Raw genomic sequence first — 18,157 nt, forward strand, 5'->3', positions numbered from 1 at the left:
ATATGCAACTCCAGTTTGGGCGCCGTATCACATGGCTCAGATCGTCAAAATTGAGCGGATCCAAAAGCACTTTATTCGCCTCGCCCTTCGACAATTGCCATGGCTGGACCCAGCTAACCTACCTCCCTACAGATCACGGTGTCTCCTGATTGACCTTGAAAGCTTTTCGTCCAGACGATTGAAATTGCATAGGATGTTCATATTTGACATAATGACAAACAGAACTGATTGTTCCGCTCTGCTCCAGCAAGTTAACTTGAACGCTCCATCTCGCTTGCTTCGCAATCATAACGCGATCAATATCCCCCTCCACAGGACGCACTACGAGTACAACAACCCACTCAGTGCGAGTTTACGAGCATTCAACGATGTTTCCGACTTATTTGACTATAATATAAGCAAGGACGTTTTCAAAAATAGGATAAGGAATTTACATTAATAACAGTCTGTACGATTTTTTTCGAAGACAAAGGAAATAAATAAATAAATAAATACATAAATGGAAAAAGATTGCTTTTCCGTGTTTGAAGAATGCCTTTTTTACCAAATATTTAGCAGCGTCAGTTCTAATTACATAACTCGTTGTGGGAGCTCCACACAGGTACATTAGTCGAAGAGTCACTCAAAATAAAATAAATCGTTTTTTTTTTAGATTTGGTCAAAATATTGATCAAAATTAAGCAATAAATAATAATCTGATGAGAGCGTGAGGAGTGTAATTTATGATGGAAAGATAATTGTACCCTTCGTAGTTGCTCTCTGTGATTGCCCTGAACCAGCGAAATTTTACAAAGAACCCACTGAATGGCGCTTGGGTGTAGCAGCCTATTCTCGTCGCACAAGTTTCGGTGATTGAAGCTTCAAATTAGTCACGGGAGGAATAGAAGAAACGTTAGTACCGTTTCAACTCATATAACGAACAAACTCAAATTTCGAACAAATCATTTAAAAAACTATATTTACTGAACATCAATGTTGTTTTTAAACATAGAAATCCTTTGATGCGGAAGAGAATAGCAAGGTCTTCATTATTCAAACATTGATGTTCAGTAAATTCAGTTTTCATCAAAATTAAAATAATTAAAATTATTCCCAATTATTACGCTTTCTCACTTATTTTATATTACTTTCTTAATATCTTTTTTAGTGAAATACATTTTTATTTCTAAAGATATCCATTTGACGACGAAGATAAATTTCGCACACTGTTCTGGAAAAAGGAAATTAATATATTCTTGTTGTGTACTCTTCCAACTGCTACGTGAATGAATCCCTCCCGTTCATTGTAGTTGCTGTTTATCGATCCTGGAAGGAAGCCACCAACAGCGATAGATAATCAATTTACTCGTTCCTTTTTATCGCTGCCACTCGAGCACATGAGATCCCAAAGGGCGAAGAAGAGTGTCCAAGAAGTTAGCCGATCGGTTGTTCCGTGGCTGGACCGACCCGTCGAAAGCCGGGAAAGCAATACTGGCAAATATTTGCACAGGAGCTGTAAGCTATGTTTAAACGGCCGAGCCCAGCTCCGTGTTGCCGATGGCGGGTAGGCTAGGAGAAATTCAATAACTTCCATCCAATCCGGGCAACGTGTGTTGATTTTCTGACGAGAGGCCGTGAGCCGGTGTCTAATATGTTTGATTTGGCTTCAAGTGATTATTGTCTCCGGATTCTCAAGTGATTCCAGCTGCGGAACCGAACGGTCGGATGCAGAGGAGAGGGATGCGAAAAAAAAGGTCCGAGCCCTGCTTCGGAAGGTACGAAGGGTTCTTGTTATTATTAAAAACAAATTTCAAGATTTAATTTGGCAGAAAACAATACTGCCGTTTGCTCACCAGGAGCTGGATCCGGCAGGCATGGCGGACCTGAGCTCTTCTTCCATCTAATTGCCGGAAAGGTGTGTTTATTTTGTTGCTTCACTTGAGAAACGCTTCCAGAAAGTATTCTGGGTTGTAGCGATCGAAAATGGATTGAATTTCTCTTGAATAGTGTGTTTTGAATGAATATGCCTGTTTCGTTCTCCATTCTCAAGTTGTGCTGATTTCGAGAGTTTCATGATACGAATCGTACTGCACTCTGTATGAAAATTCAATCAAAACTGATTTTTGTTATCCTCGATTTCAACGTAGATTAAAGCTCTACTTAACAGAGGAACACGATCTTCATTTTGAATTGGCCTGGATGTTCCACCAAGCGGGAAATAATAATCATAACCGGCATCGAGGCACTGAGAATTGCTAGTTCGAAATCAGCAAAACGGTGAAGAGTTCGCTCATTTCAAACATCCTAGCGTTTCTATGAATGACCTGATAATCCAAAGAGTCCCATAGAGATGGTCTGATTCATTCCAACCGTACAATGCTCGAATCAAATCGAGGCGCTACGTGTGCTGATTAAATTGGGTCATTTTCCGCTTTGAACTCCTCCGCCAAATATTGTATTATGAAAAAGATGACCGTCGAGAATTGAACAACTCTAGGTCGCACGTGTGTAGATATTGTGCACTGAAATGCGCCTCGTTCTCTTGTCTATCAAGCTGCTAAGCTATCAGTAATCATCGGGAGCGAAAGGAAAAAAATTATTCCCGCGATGCGAAAGTACGTGTTCCTGTTACGTGGCACGTTTCGAAATACACGTTCATCGCCGCTGCTCGATTGCCTTCCGTCCGTCCGAACACGGCTAGAGGAGCTTGGCAAGCCGATTGTCAGTGAACCGCGAGGAAATCATTTTCTTCATTGGGAACCATTCATGGTCATGATGATTGTGCATTTGCGCATTTGTGCTTTGTCTAATGGCGCTGTTTTCGATCGGGCTTGAGTATTTGAATCTTCCCCGATTTGCTGATACGTGAAATCAATGTACTTTCAAAGATTGTCTTCAGTGAGTTTAATCAACATAGGATATGTCATGCTTGTGCAAATAGTCAATATGTTAATTCCTGGCGTTCACTTACGTGTAAAAATGCCAGTGTTATACATAGAATGGTCGATAAATAATTTTATCATCAAAACTTACTTCAGCTAGGTAGTTTTCCAAATATTATGAACCCAAATTTTACGCTCTAGGTGATTCCTCAAATATTTATAATTTTAATATATTTTTGGAAGTGGAAAACTTCAATAGATCAAACTAATGGTCGCAGTGGTACAATGCTCCTACAGAAGAAGTGGAAAACTTCAAAGCTAGTAATTTTTGATGTGCTATTATTAATTTGATTCCAAAAATTAATATAGTACTTGATTGTTTCTTTCAATAAAATTAAAGCTCTTAAATCGTTCTCAATTTGTTTTTTGACACCCAACTTCTATCTTCCTTAATTTCGCTGCAATATCGGTATAAACAATTTTTAGCCGAACAACAGCAAATTTATATGCCTCCACCCACCACTCTGAAAGATAAAATCACAATTTTCACTATCAAAAAGAAAAACAAATTGAAAATCACAGGTATTTCTTTAAAAAATCGTAACTCATAATCCCGATGTCTGATTAAAATATGATGTTTCACAAAGTTTACAATGTTGAAAAATAACATTTTAAATTCCCTGTTAAAAAATCTTACATAGTTTTTGTTTTGGTCGAATGATTAATAAAATAATAAAATCGTTTGAAAATATTTCTACGCATTTATCACAATAAAAAAGGATATGATAGATAAGATAAACAATCGAATAAGTGTTCAAAATGCTAAATCCCACATTCTGATTGGTCAAATTTGTGCTTCTCAGATTGTAGCTCACTCTAGTCAAGTTAAGTCTTGCACCCATTTACCAAGCAGAGGGAATTAATTTATCAGTTCATTCCAAAAGTATTTTTCCGGAAGAGTTCCCACTGTGAAATTGCAAGTTCAAACATCCAGAGGAACGTTTCCACCGAAGAACCGTGAGTCTCTGCTCTCGTGTTATCGATCTAACACATGATGCATCGTCGAATCTCATACCGTTAGATAGAGAGTGTTTGTACTTGATTCAATCATACGCAAGCATTTTTTTATAATTATGCATTTTTAATGGAGGCGGTGATACAAATATAGAATTGCTTTTGGCTACAGTGTGAGGGTCTGAAAGAAGACATGCATTATGTTCATTGGTAATAAGGGTGCGAATTTCGACAAATAGCGAGAACAAGCATGGGTCATTTATCAACCATCTTCAGCTACTTTCATAAAGCCATGGTCCTTTTCAGGGCAAACAAAACTTCCACTAATGTGTTAATTAAAAATTTCGGTTGAAAAATTTCCTGAAAAACTACATGGATAGTCAATAAGTTCAGTATTTCATTGTCGCTCAAGACAACGAGCATTCAACAATACAGGTAAACTTCGATATAACGTACATTTCACTTTCAAAATTGTACGTTGTATCGAATTGTACGTTATATCGAAGCATAATAAAGTACTCACGAACGTAGTCTATGATACATTATTGTGTTGCTGTTTTAGTAAAGATAATGAATAACTTCAGTCAAAAGACGAAGCCAGCCTTTCTCATGATGTTTCGCTCCGTACTGTTGATTAAAGCTTGGTTCATTTAGAATCCGGAATCACAAAACTGGCTGTATTTCGGGATTGATTGAAGGTACAAAACTTGTTTTAGCATCACAATACAGATAATTCATTGTTCTATCAGAAAAAAAATAATGAAACATTTTTCCTTTGCACTTTGGATATGTGTACGTTATATCGAGTGACGTTATATCGAGGGTACGTTATATCGAAGATTCCCTGTACATGTTAATGCTGATGCTGAGAGTTGATTTGAAAATTTTATTGCTTTCTTGTGCTGTATAGAAATATAAATAAGAAGCAACACAAATAAATCGGAGACAAATGATTTTACAGATTTAGAGTCTCCTTTAACAAAGAAAAAAGAAGAATATAGGCAAAATATTATTCACGTTTCAACAGTCATCCAGCATGCAATTAGTTGACAGTAGCGTCGAGGCGTTCAAAATGGGTTTTCTCAAGATCGAGAGTTTAGGTCAAGTTATCCCAATTGACCATTTTCGCAAATCGAAAGGCAGGTTTAATTTTTTTTCGAAATCGACGCCAAAAAAATTGAGTAATTTTTTTTCGCCAATGTAGTGAATTATCCTTGTGCAGAATTTATTAGAGTTCTCAAAACTGCCTTTTGATTTGCGATGCGATCATTATATATTGAACAATTAATCTTCAAAGACTAAGGGGAAATTTTTTATTCAAACAATAATATCTCTGTATTGAAAGATCCTAAAAAACCTTATTAAAATAAAATGAAAGCTGTTTGATAATACTCATTGAATTTGCTATTGAAATAGTTGGCGAAAAATGTGTTAGTCCTTTGAAATCTTTGAAAAACAGAAAAAAAAACCATTTTTTTTATTTCTTCCCGATAATTTTGTCCACCATATCTATACACGCTAAAATAAAAATTGATTGATGTAAAGTTGTAGTAAAATGAATGAGCTATTTTTTCTTTCTGCGATTTTATTATTGAACTAGCTGACCCGGCAAACTTCGTCCCGCCCAAAATTGCTTTTTTTTTTGTTATCAATACCTTCAATCATTCACGTTACTATGAGCAAGTTCATGGGTCCAATCGCAGATCTGTTCATTGATTGATCTTCTAATCGACCCCGTTGAATTTACCCTTTACTGTAAAATTTCTAGTATTTCTAACAAAACTCATCATTATAATATCAGATTATTTTCAGATACAATTTTTCGTTCAACCACTTGCACATAACATGTTTCTCCGTTGCATGGAATAAATGTTTTATACAGAAAATATGATAGACCAAAGACAGCCCTAAATCGGACAATTCCTTCCTCGAGTTCTGCTCTTATCAACACATTCGGCGATTCTTTTTATTGGTATAGATAGAAGAAGATATAGGAGTGCGTTTCTTCACATTAAAATCCATTTCCAGTTTCGAACAAAGATCAATTTCGTTAGCGCAAACATCAAATGGACTAACAGCACTTGTAACTATGTAATTGTAGAACATATGGGAATTTATTTTTCCGAATTTTCCCTTTTTCCTTCAATGTTTTCCGAAAATTTTCAATTGTCATGTTTTTTTAACACACTGATAGATATTTTTCATTATCTTTTCCTACACTTTAAGCATATTCGCTGAAATAAATGTTAGTTTTTTTCATGTTTATTCTTTCTATTTTTGTCCACTGTTTCGTTTTTTCTTCTTTTTGTTTTTCTGGTATGGAACGTTTCATATAGCACATGGACACTGACAGATTTTGGGTAATTTGATTTCTTCATAACTACATTATGTCAGCCAGACCACTGTCGGCCGAATCGTGTCCACACTCACCTGCGGGAGCAGTTGGGGGGAGGACCGATAAGCAACAGTCGGTCACGTGCTTCACGGTAGAAATTACCCTAGTTCTTTACTACTGGTATCAAACCACTATTCACTATGGAAACGATTTGTGTCCCCTAAAACATTCGTATGACAAATTTGGCTCCATTTGCTTGATTAGTTTTCGATTAATGCAGAAATTTGTGTTACATTTGTATTGCAGCCCCCCCCCCCCCCTTAGAGAGGGGGGGTGGAGAGGCTAACCACCATAAAAACATTTATTGCACCCTAAAACCGCAATATGCCAAATTTCGGTTCATTTGCGTGATTAATTTCCGAGTAATGTAGAAATTTGTGTTTAATTTGTATGGCAGCCCCCCCTTAGAGGGAGGAGGCGTCTCAAACTATCACGAAAACCTTCCCCGGCCCCAAAAACCCCTACATACCAATTTTCATGCCGATCGGTTCAGTAGTTTTCGAGTCCATAACAATCAGACAGACAGACAGACAGACAGACAGAAATCCATTTTATATATATACATATATATAGATATGAACTTGAATCGCTTGAACCAATCGCACGAAAATGGTCGCAAAAAAGGAATTGCACAAAAAAAGGATCGTACGAAACAGGCTTGCTTGTCAGTCATTAACCGATAAAGTCAAACCGATAAAGTGGTTTTCAGATTTTCGTGAAAAGTGTTACTTTTGTTCATTTTCGCAAAAAAAAATAGACTCGTATTTTTTTATTAGGGTACCCATTTTCATTTTAGGGTGATTCGAAAAATCAATCTCTTCCCCTTTTTCCAAAAATGACTTTTTTCAAAAATTCTTAGCTTTTGAGCTACTTAACCGATACAGATGCTCGACATATCAAATTAAAGCTAATTAGCTATAGGAAAAAGATAGCTAATTAGCTCAAAATGGAAATGGGACCTTAATAAAAAAATGAAAAAAAAAATACCGGTGTAATGTTTTGCGAAAAGGAACAAAACTACCACTTTTCACGAAAATCTGAGAACCGCTATGTCGGTTTGTCATGGAATGACTGCTGTAAGACATCGTGCATCGTGGGGGAGGAAGGTCGAGGTTACGTTACTTATTGTGGACTTAGAGATCGGAATTGCGTTACTCACAAATACATTTGATGAACGTCTTTTTCCGTTTGATATAATGCCTAGGACTACCAAAATATTTGAACGGACAAATTGTCAAACGATCATTGTATTTTACATTTCCTTATGAAATTATTGCACATCTCATGTTTACGTAGTTCTCGAACCGCGAAAGTTCATTCAGCTCTAGAATCTGAAATGACGGTTTTTCCAGGCTTCTCAGTACAAAGCGAGTACAAAATTAATCTACACAAAAAAATACCCCCGACTTGTATGTTTTGACAAACCGGATTCCCCCAGGCACATTACTTTTGAAGTCCGTGTTAGGGAAACACAACTCAGTGGGAAAAACATACCCCCAACTTGCATGTTTTGGCGAAGCGAATTCTCCCAGGCACACTGATTTTGAAGACCGTGTTAGGGAAACACAGGTCGATGGAAACAAAATACCCTCCGACTTGCATATATATTTGCAAAGCGGATTTTCACAGATAAATCGACTTTGAAGTCAGTGTTGGGGAAACCGCAAAATCGGGCCAATCAAAACTTGGCAGTTAGAGCGTTTAGATAACGCTTGACATTTTACAGTTATTAAATTGTTCATCTCATAACAAAGTTACATTTTGTTGATTGTAATAGACGCGCAGAAGTATTTCCTATCACTTGATGCAAACATGATTCCGACCTGTTAAGAAATGTTCGAGTTATAAGCATTCGATATACGGGTAGGGTTACACAAATCGGCAGAACAAATGTATGGGAAAAATGGAAATTCTTCCGGTTTTCATGAATTTAAACCGTTTAGAGATTAGCGAATTGTAATGTATAGCATATCAAACAAATCTTAGAGAATTTCCGATTCGATTGGTATGCAAATCATGAGAATTCGTTTACAGTGAAAATAGTTATTACGTTAACTTTATTTCATAAAAACGTGACCTGTTTTCTGATTTGGCACCATTCCTGAAAGACGTAGTTCTACGTCAAAAACAAATCCATGGGCTAAACTGTGGGAGACGTTTCGTCGGCGTGCTGAATTCAATTTAATGCAAAATTTTAATTCTTCACGACTTTTATTGAAAGTATATTTGTATCGCTTGAAAATCTTGCGAAACCCAACCCCCTTATATTTTTCACTTATCGCTTGGGTTCCAAACTATGAGAAAGAAAAAAAAAAGTTACGGTTCGTTCTGGGTCAACTTTTTTAGTTATAATTTTTCTGGCAGTCTTAAATACGGTTAATTTTGGTACATTCTTATATGAAATCATTGATAATCGTGCTGTGCTGCACAGTTGCTGAGCAAAATAGGTATGTTTACATTGACGGAATGACTCGGAACGAGTTGAATTTCTTTTCGTTATGGTTTAGACCCCAAGGGATGTTTGAAAAATATAGGTTTAATTTTTGGTAGTTTATTTTACAAGATAATGATGTAATAGGAATATTACTTCGAATTATAATTTTGCTTTCCATATTTGGAACGTTTTGTCCATTTAATGTTTGAAGAGAAATAGATCGAACGAAATGCAAAGACAACTCGAACGGAATACAGAATGGAATTTTATCAAGTCGTTCGAAATATTTCGAATCGATCGGAATACAGGATAGGGGTGATTGTCCGGTTTAGGTCCTAGGCTATCTGACAAAAAATTATATTGGGGCACTAGTAAAAATCGTCTAGTAAAAAAAAATCGAGGGGTTGTATCCGAGACACGATCGCTCAGGACGTAGGACTACGCAATCTTTTTTTTTTGTTGAATTTTGTTGGTTTATCATTTAGGATATTATTTGCCAATACGTTGAAATTTCATGAATAACTCTTTAGTAAAAAGTTCCGGGGACCCTGAAAAGGTTGAATGTCTTGCGTGGTTTGTAGAATCATTTCGAGAAGCAACGATTCTTTCTTGCTGTTGCGAGAACAATACACTGATTGGTAATATGTCGCCATTTGTTTCCTTATATCAATGCAAGCGTTGCACTGAGTATTTGGATGCTTCAATTGCCAAATCGATTAACTCCATAAAACAAGATGTTGAGAAAAAAATATGATATTATAATATAATATCATATTTTGTTTATAATATATTATCATTAATATATTATTTTATTTATTAATTTGAAAAACATTTCAATGTTTCGAGAGTCTAATCAAATTTCCCATTATAACTTTACGTTTCTTTCAATAAAACAGAACAGGATGTAATAGCTTGATTTTGAAAAGAACGTACATTTCGCAGTTGCTATCTATGTTTTACCTGGCCCGGCGAAATTATACGTCTTTACTGAGCCGAAGAAAAATGAATTGTTTTTAATTGTTTTTGATGTATCTATTTCATTTTCATACAACCAAAGGTTTTTGAGTTAAAACTTTGTAGCTAAAGTTCGTCCTAAAATACATACGATCTTTTTCAAGATTTATTCTTCACTTAAAATAATAATTCCACACGTTGAAAATAACTCTTAGATTTCGAATATTTCTTGCCCATTGTGGATGGAATAAATCAGTATCAAATAGTGAGAATTGTAGTTTTTTCGAAGATTCTATGGGGAACATGACTTGTGTTGAAAGCATAATTAATATTCGGGAAATGCTGCCCACGTCATTTCAGTTATTACAAAAATATTTCTATGCGTATTAGATCAACAAAAATCCAAGACAGGAAACGAGTGAGAAATTAAATTAATCCGAGTTAATTCTATATCAATTGTTCGACATCCGAGAACGATCGATCTATTCACACCCATCGCTTCGTTCCGTATGTATATTATCGATAAACGTGATTTTATCGTTACTTCCTGTTCCCAAAAGTATGTTCACCATCAATTGCTTCAGTTTGGTTGAGCGATACGAAGCAAAAGGGAAAGAGCTCAGGTTGACGCCGTAGAAATGATTAATATTTGACACAAATCTTCTAATGTTCACACGGAAACTTGAGCTCTGCTTTCAGTAATCTTCCAACAGGAACAAAAAGCATAATCGAAAAAAAAATGAATTCACAGTTGAGCGAGGCACAAATGGGAGCCGTCAAAAACACACACCCTCTCCTTTTCTCTGCTTATACCCAAGCTCTTGTCACCTCAATAAACTTTATTAAACTTTTATTCTCTTCCCTCTTTTTCCAGGGCAAGATTTAGTTACAATTTCTTCCTGTGACCACACCAAAGGTATGAAGGAATCAACACATCCCACAGTGCAGCGGAAGTGAGTGGAAATATGTTTACAATTGAATCTCTTCCCTGGTGAGCCTAGCAGCGCAGAAGAGGAAGAAAACTATACAAGTTCCATTCTCGGTCCAACAAATTGACAAGGTGTGGTCGCATTCTTCCCGTGTCAAACTGCAACCGTCAAGAAACGTAATGAAGCTGCTCCCACGTCCCACTTGCCCGCGCTCGTTGCGTTGTACGATAAATTAAAAGAATTAGACAGCTTCAATTTTGCTTCGCCCTTCGCCCATCGAAGGTGCAATTGACAGTTTTATCAAAAGACAGCTTAATGGAACGTTAATTGAAAGGTGAGCTGGGAAGAGAGATTTGATAATATTTTTTTTCGTAATTCCGTCGCCGTTATTTCGTTATTTTTGGTAGCAAACTATCGGGGTTGGTTCTTCTGTATCTTCGCACACCCTGCAGAAGACAAGTCAGCTAATGAGTTTTCCTTATTGATGGGTGATATTGGATTACCGATATTTACACCCCTGTTGACTTTTCGCGGAGCCGATGCGATGCGATAGTGTTAAATAGGTGGATATTGTTTTCACATTTTTTCAACTAATCAATCCGCTCATTTTATATTCATGTTGAATAGCTGTTGGCAAATCGTTTGTCTTTTTTTAATCCCCCATCTCGATTCATCCGGTTCCATAATCGTGGTCCCGTCATGAATTCCATCCGCCAAGCAAACGATTCGAAAATAAAAGAACCATATCGCAAATCCCTCCAATCGAACGATTGCGATGTCTGATGAAGCAAATATGAAATGTGATTAATTTTTATTTGGGAAAATTGAAACGATTACGCATCCCTTCCCTTTTTTTTTTGCTCCCGCCAATCGACGGAATCATTCTCCCGCTTTGACCTCGCGATTACCCTTTTAAAGTGAGATCTGATTTATGGGTTAATTCATGTCACCTTGGATGCTCGCGCCGGTGGAATAATAGCCCCGACAGAGGAGATTGAACAATTTATGCTTCGGCAAGCACATTTTCGAACGATTGATTCTTCTCTAAATTATTGGAATGGCTCCGACAACGGTCGTCTAAATTGAGACATGTTTCGCAAGCGTCGGATTGGCAGCTAAGATAATCGCACTGAAAGGAGGATCTCGTTCTTGGTATTCATACGGGAATCACGTTCACCTGCCCGTTGATTAAAGGGTGTGTCACATCAAATTCGTTCACGGAAAAAACACTGTAGAAATTTCATTTTTAGGAATTATATCTTCAGCTTTCGCTTATAATCAGATAAGAGTGTATAGATCACGTCGTCCATGCTTCACTGTCAATTTTTGGTAAATTTGGAAAAATGTCGTCGAACGAAAAAGAGCGTCGTGAATTAATCCTGTGCACTCATTTCGAGAATCCGGAGTTGTCACATCGGGACATCGGTAAGATGCTGGGAATCGTCCAATCCACGGTCAGCAGAGTACTAAAACGATACTTCGAGAACCTTACCATCGACCGGAAGGTGAAGAACGGCAAAAATGGATGCTCCGTCAGTGAAAAAGATCACAAGCGCGTAGTTAAGCAGTTTAGACGTGATCCGAGAAGTTCGGTCCGGGATGTCGCCAATAAGCTGAATTTGTCAAGTTCATTCGTCCAGCGGACCAAGCAGCGGGAGGGCCTGCGTACATACAAGGTTCAGAAGGCTCCTAACCGCGACGAAAGGCAAAACATGGTGGGGAAGACGCGAGCCCGGAAGCTGTACACCGAAATGCTGACGAAGCCGCATTGCCTGGTAATGGTCGACGAAACCTACGTCAAAGCGGACTTTCGTCAGCTGCCTGGCCTGTTGTTCTTCTCCGCAGAATTCAGCGTTCCGGAGGAGAATCGCAAGCAGAAACTATCCAAGTTTGCCAAAAAGTACATGGTGTGGCAAGCGATCTGCTCTTGCGGAAAGCTTAGCGCCCCCTTCATGATGACCGGCACGGTAAACGGGCAGGTTTACCTTAAGGAGAGGCCTACAGAAGCGCTTACTACCACTATTGAAGCAGCACGAGGGCCCGACCATCTTCTGGCCGGGTCTTGCTTCTTGCCACTATTCAAAGGAAGTGTTGGAGTGGTACGAAGCCAACGGGGTCACCTTCGTGCCAAAGGAAATGAACCCGCCCAACGCGCCGGAGCTTCGCCCAATAGAGAAATATTGGGCGATTATGAAGCAGGCCCTCCGGAAGAACCCAAAAGTTGTCAAATCGGAGGTGGATTTCAAGAGAAAATGGATATCTGTTCAAAAAAAACTACAACCTGACGTTGTACAGAACCTTATGGACGGGGTAAAGAGGAAGGTGTGAGCATACGGGCTTGGGCTTGAAGTATGAATAAAAAGAAAATGCCAAAAGTTGTTTAATAGTTTTTATTTTACTGTCTAAAATTTTCAAAAGGATCGGTCTACTGGGCGAATTTCTACAGGGTTTTTTCCGTGATGCAATTTGATGTGACACACCCTTTATGTGCTGGGATTGTTTGTATCATTCGTTTTTCTTTAGTTTTGGAAGCAAGCGAAGCATGATAGATTGCCAAATCTTTATATGGCGAAAGATTTTTTATTTCTTGTTTATATTTAAGGTTACTTATTTCGTTCTTTTTTGGGAGTAGAATAAAAATTTGTTTTGAGTCATAGCTCTGCCAAAATGATCGGTAGGAAGGTAGGATAGGACTTCGAATCTTGTTATATTTACACACATTGTATTTACAGGGTGTTGGGTTACTCAGTGCTAATACTTCAAAGCGTGATAGACGATCATGTTTGATGAAATTATCGTTCTATGCAATTGGTTGATTTTTCTAATACGTCAGAATTATTGGACTTTAGCTCAAAGTATTTGCTTCGAACTTACTTCAATTCAAAAAGTACGCTACTTAGAACGATTCTGTTGCTATTATTAGAAAGATGTATTTTGGAATTTTGTACAGAATTAAGTTGTAAAACATTCCAACTAGTGAAATTAGGTACTATTTAAGAAGTTTAAGGGTACTAGTTTAAGAAGTTAAGAAAATTATAGGAGGTTGTGACCGTAGGAGACACGACCGTATTGTTGACGTAGAACTACGATGTTATTTTATTCAAGTCGCTTGTGAAAAGCTTCGGATATTATTTTACAATGCAGTGAAATTTAAGAAATAGTCGTTTAGTTGAAATGGTTTTTGACGTAGGGGGAAGAACTTTCGGGAACATATTGGGGTACAAATTGAAAATCGAAAATCGAGCACATCGTGAAAATTGTCTAATTTTTTTTATTGTAGAATCGGTTGACGATAATTTATTGATGATTCATTGTTGCCCTTGCAGAACAATGCACTATACAGAGCCATACATTGGTGGCTTGAAGCGAATATGAATGTAAATACTTCTCATCATTTTGCGCTATTCTCAAAAGAAACGCTTCTGTTAATATTGCAGATATAAGATAAGATAAGCTCGAGATAAGCGCAGCTGTCATCCTTAGTAGACAATGTTTTACTACTGGCAAGCGAAACCAAACACATACAAAATTCCAGATTGACATTTACTTTCTTGGTGGCTAAACAGACGAAATAAACTCTTTCTGTTAATCTCAATAACCTCGGAAAGAGTTCAATGCATTGAAGCAATGTCAAATGCACCAAAACAAGCGATGTTAACTGCTTGGAGTCATTAATAAGACGGAATATTTGCCTCAGCAGAGATTCATTATTTATACCCTAGCGCAAACATTTTCTTCCCGCGATATCCCCTCCTTATTTATATTTATCATCACGATTGAATAATGTGCACCACCAAACAATCGTCCATCATAGCACCACAAAAATAGGCGATTATTGCATCGCGACGGAGCCAATGCACTCGGAAGCATTTTTATCTGTATTATAGTGATTTTCAACTCATTTGGCTGGTTCGTCACTTTTACATCCATTTTTTGTAAGAATGTCGGGAGTGAGAATTGAACTCGTGACCTTTAGCGTGAGAGGCATGGATGTTAACACTACGTCACATCGCCTCCCTTTGAAGCAACTAAATATACACATCCTTATCTCCGTTTTTCGCTCTTCTGAACAGAAGCCCTTTCTGTTAATATTACCGGTCTCGATGAGCCAAGCTGTAAACCTTGGTGGAGATAGTTTTGCTACTGTCATGCGAAACCGAATCACACACAAAATGTTCAGGATTTTTTTTGGTGAGCCGATTGTAGCTTGCTAGTATGTAATTTGATCGCGTTCACAATTCAATCCGAAATGAAGACATGTGATGTAGAGAAGGGCAAATCAGCGCATCATGGTGAGCGGCTCAAAGCCGTTCAGCTCATACAAGTGAGCTGTTCATTTGGAACAGCTCTTGAGCTCAGTTGAATTTTGCAGTTGTCCACACAATTGCATATGAAACGTAATCACCATGGGACATTGCATAGTGTGCATTTTCTTAATATACGGAAAGCAAAAAATAAACAAATTTGATTTGTAATTGTACAAAAACTAGAACTGATATGAATTCTAATAATATAATATACAACAAATACTGAATGCTGAAATCCAACATAGAAGATGTTTAGGATATGCTGAACTTAAACAACAGAAAAACCAGCAGTAGCCAAATAAAATGCCTCCAGGAAATTGGCCGAGACAACGTTTTTTGAAAAAACCATCGAGATTTTTTTTTTGCATCCGAGGATATAAAAATAAATCCACTAATAGGTGCAACGAGAAATAATTATTCACGATCACAAAGGTAACAAAAGGACCAGTATCAATCATCAACATTTATGCCGGGTGGTTTTCTGAATTGTTTTGATTCAGCACGTGGAAATAAATGTATGTGTTTCCACAGTAATGTTTAAATAACAATGTAATATATCAAATTTATTTACAAGCATATAATAATGTTTATTATTTTGTTTGGCCATATAAGAAAAAATTAATGAAGTAACGAACGATTGAATATCTTCAAAACAAAAACCTTTTTTCCTATCTGGCATCTCTGCTAAAGCTAAAGTACGAAGAGGGATACACGAAAACAAACTGACGTCATGTCATGAAGCGCGGGAGACGAAAAATCCTTTCGCGTCTCGCAATTCACTCTCTGCAGCTTTTGCGCTCCACAGCTATGCAGCTCAACAGCTCAGCAGCTCATCAGCTCAACAGCTCAACAGCTCATTAGCTCCAGCTCCGTAATGAGCTGATGAGCTGCGTTTTTTTGATTGTGAGCCGATCCGAAACCGCTCACTATGATAAAGCGATTCGGATGAACAGCTCATGAGCGGATGGCACATCTCTAATGTGATGACACAAAGCGAGAAAGAACAAGCGATGTTCATTGCATCGTATCTAAAATGATACTGAAAGGTTGCCTCGGAGAGATCTAATATTTATGCTCTAGGCAAATTTTTCCCTTCGTTCTTCTCCTCACAAATGAGCAGAACAAATGTATGGGAAAATTGAAAAGGTTCTAGTTTTCATCAAACGGTTTAATTACACACCAGGGAAATGTAATATATAGCATAAAAACAAATCTTAATGAATTTTCAATTTGTTTGGTATATCAATGGTCAAAATCCATTAGCGGCACAAAAATGTGACCTGTTTTCTGATTTGGCACCCTTAATGAAAGACGTAGTTCTACGTCAAAAGCTATTGTTTTTAATGGTTTTTTAAATGTTTTTTATCTGAAAATAAATAATAATCTTGATTGATCTTTTCAATTCGGTCCATGCTCTATGATTAGTTGCTGTTATCCTCACGACTCCACGAATTCCATAACAATGTGTCCATGCTGGCAATTGACTTGTTTTTGGGGAGTTTGAAATGAAATTGCGGCAGAAGTAAAATAGATAATAATGTTGTGTGGATAAACGAATTGTACAGCGGTTTGAGAACTTTAATTTGGATGATTGAAAGAATCAAGATTATCATGCAATTTTGGCATAAAAATATAAAAAAGAACATGAAAACATTTATTTTACATTATTATTTCTCTTCTTCTCAAATCGTGCATAATTTCACTAAATTGAATGTTTTATAATTGTACTCTTCTTCTTCTTCTTATATGGCACTAACTTTCCTAGAGGAACTCCGCCGTCTCAACGTAATATTACTTGCGTCATTTTCATTAGTACTTAGTTGAGATTTCTATGCCAAATAACACGCCTTGAATGCATTCTGAGTGGCAAGCTCTAGAATACGCGTGACCACAGTGCAAGTCAGAGGAAATTTCTTTTGAAGAAAAATTTCCCCGACCAGAACGGGAATCGAACCCGAACCCCCGGCATGCTAAGTTTGAATTGTACTCTACGTATAACAAATTTTGTCATCTTTCAAGGTTTCCAAAATTAGAAGAATTAGATTCGAAAGTATTTTAAATAATGTAAAATATTGGAATGAATAGTGTATTTGATGTAATGAATTAATAATCGAAGGTTAGCCGAATAAGTTTCATTTTCACTGTCTATGTAAATGTCTCCGTTTTTATTGGTATGTTTGTTTTTAACCACTTTAAATGACTTACGATTATAGCATTGACTCTATAAAACCCTCTCCTGGAAATAAAACTTCCGGCATTATTTGTGGGAATAGTGTGTGAATCGGTTAACACTTTCGACGCCCCGTCACCCAGATATGGGTGACACTTTCCTCGCTCGAATTGAGTAGGATTTTTAGAAGATATTTGATAGAATAGGCACCTAAATGTAACTATAGGATATGAAGAAAAATAATAAAATCATAACCATAATATTACATAATATACTGTTTATTTATTTATTTATCAACATCTTTGACACAAAATCACACAGATTGGTTACAGACACTTAATGTTATTCTTAAAGACTACTCTATTAACGTTAAAATCAAAATATCTACAAACATCATTGAAGAGTCTGCAGGATCTGTCAAGCGGCTATTGTAGCCATAGGCAGTACGGTGCCTTGGAACCCATAAAAGGCTAGTACTGCGAAGCTGGCGGGCTGGAGCATGAAAATTGACATCCTGTAGCAGACTACTGCAGTCAATATAATGACGAATGACGTCAAAAACGAAGAGTCTCTGTAAAAAGTCTCGTCGACTCGATAGCGTTTGTATTCCGATGAGCGCACACCTCTGCTCGTACGAAGGCAAGTTGTCAGGACTCGACCATGGAAGTCGGTGAACGCAAATCTTACGAATCTTTTTTGAACTCGTTCAATTCGTGACATGTGGACAGCACGATATGGAGCCCAAATTTGTACTCCATATTCAAGAACACAACGAACCAACGAACAATACAAAGTTTTTAGCGCATGAACGTCGTCGAACTGTGCTGTATTGCGACGTAAAAATCCAAACATGGCATTAGCTTTTGCGATCGACATGGATATGTGTTCGTTGAATCGTAGTTTGCTGTCTAACATCAGTCCAAGATCGTTGATAGAATCGATTCTTGCAAGCGTCAATTGATTGGATGGTTTGTACTGCAGTTTTTTGCAAAACCCCTATACTAAAGTCTGCTTCATTTAATATTGGAACAAATTCTTTTGCTCATTGTTGCGCTCCTAGTGGACGGATTTGGAAACTTTTTTCACCCACGTG

This window comes from Toxorhynchites rutilus, chromosome 2, assembly GCF_029784135.1.
Source record: "Toxorhynchites rutilus septentrionalis strain SRP chromosome 2, ASM2978413v1, whole genome shotgun sequence".
NCBI lineage: Eukaryota > Metazoa > Arthropoda > Insecta > Diptera > Culicidae > Toxorhynchites > Toxorhynchites rutilus.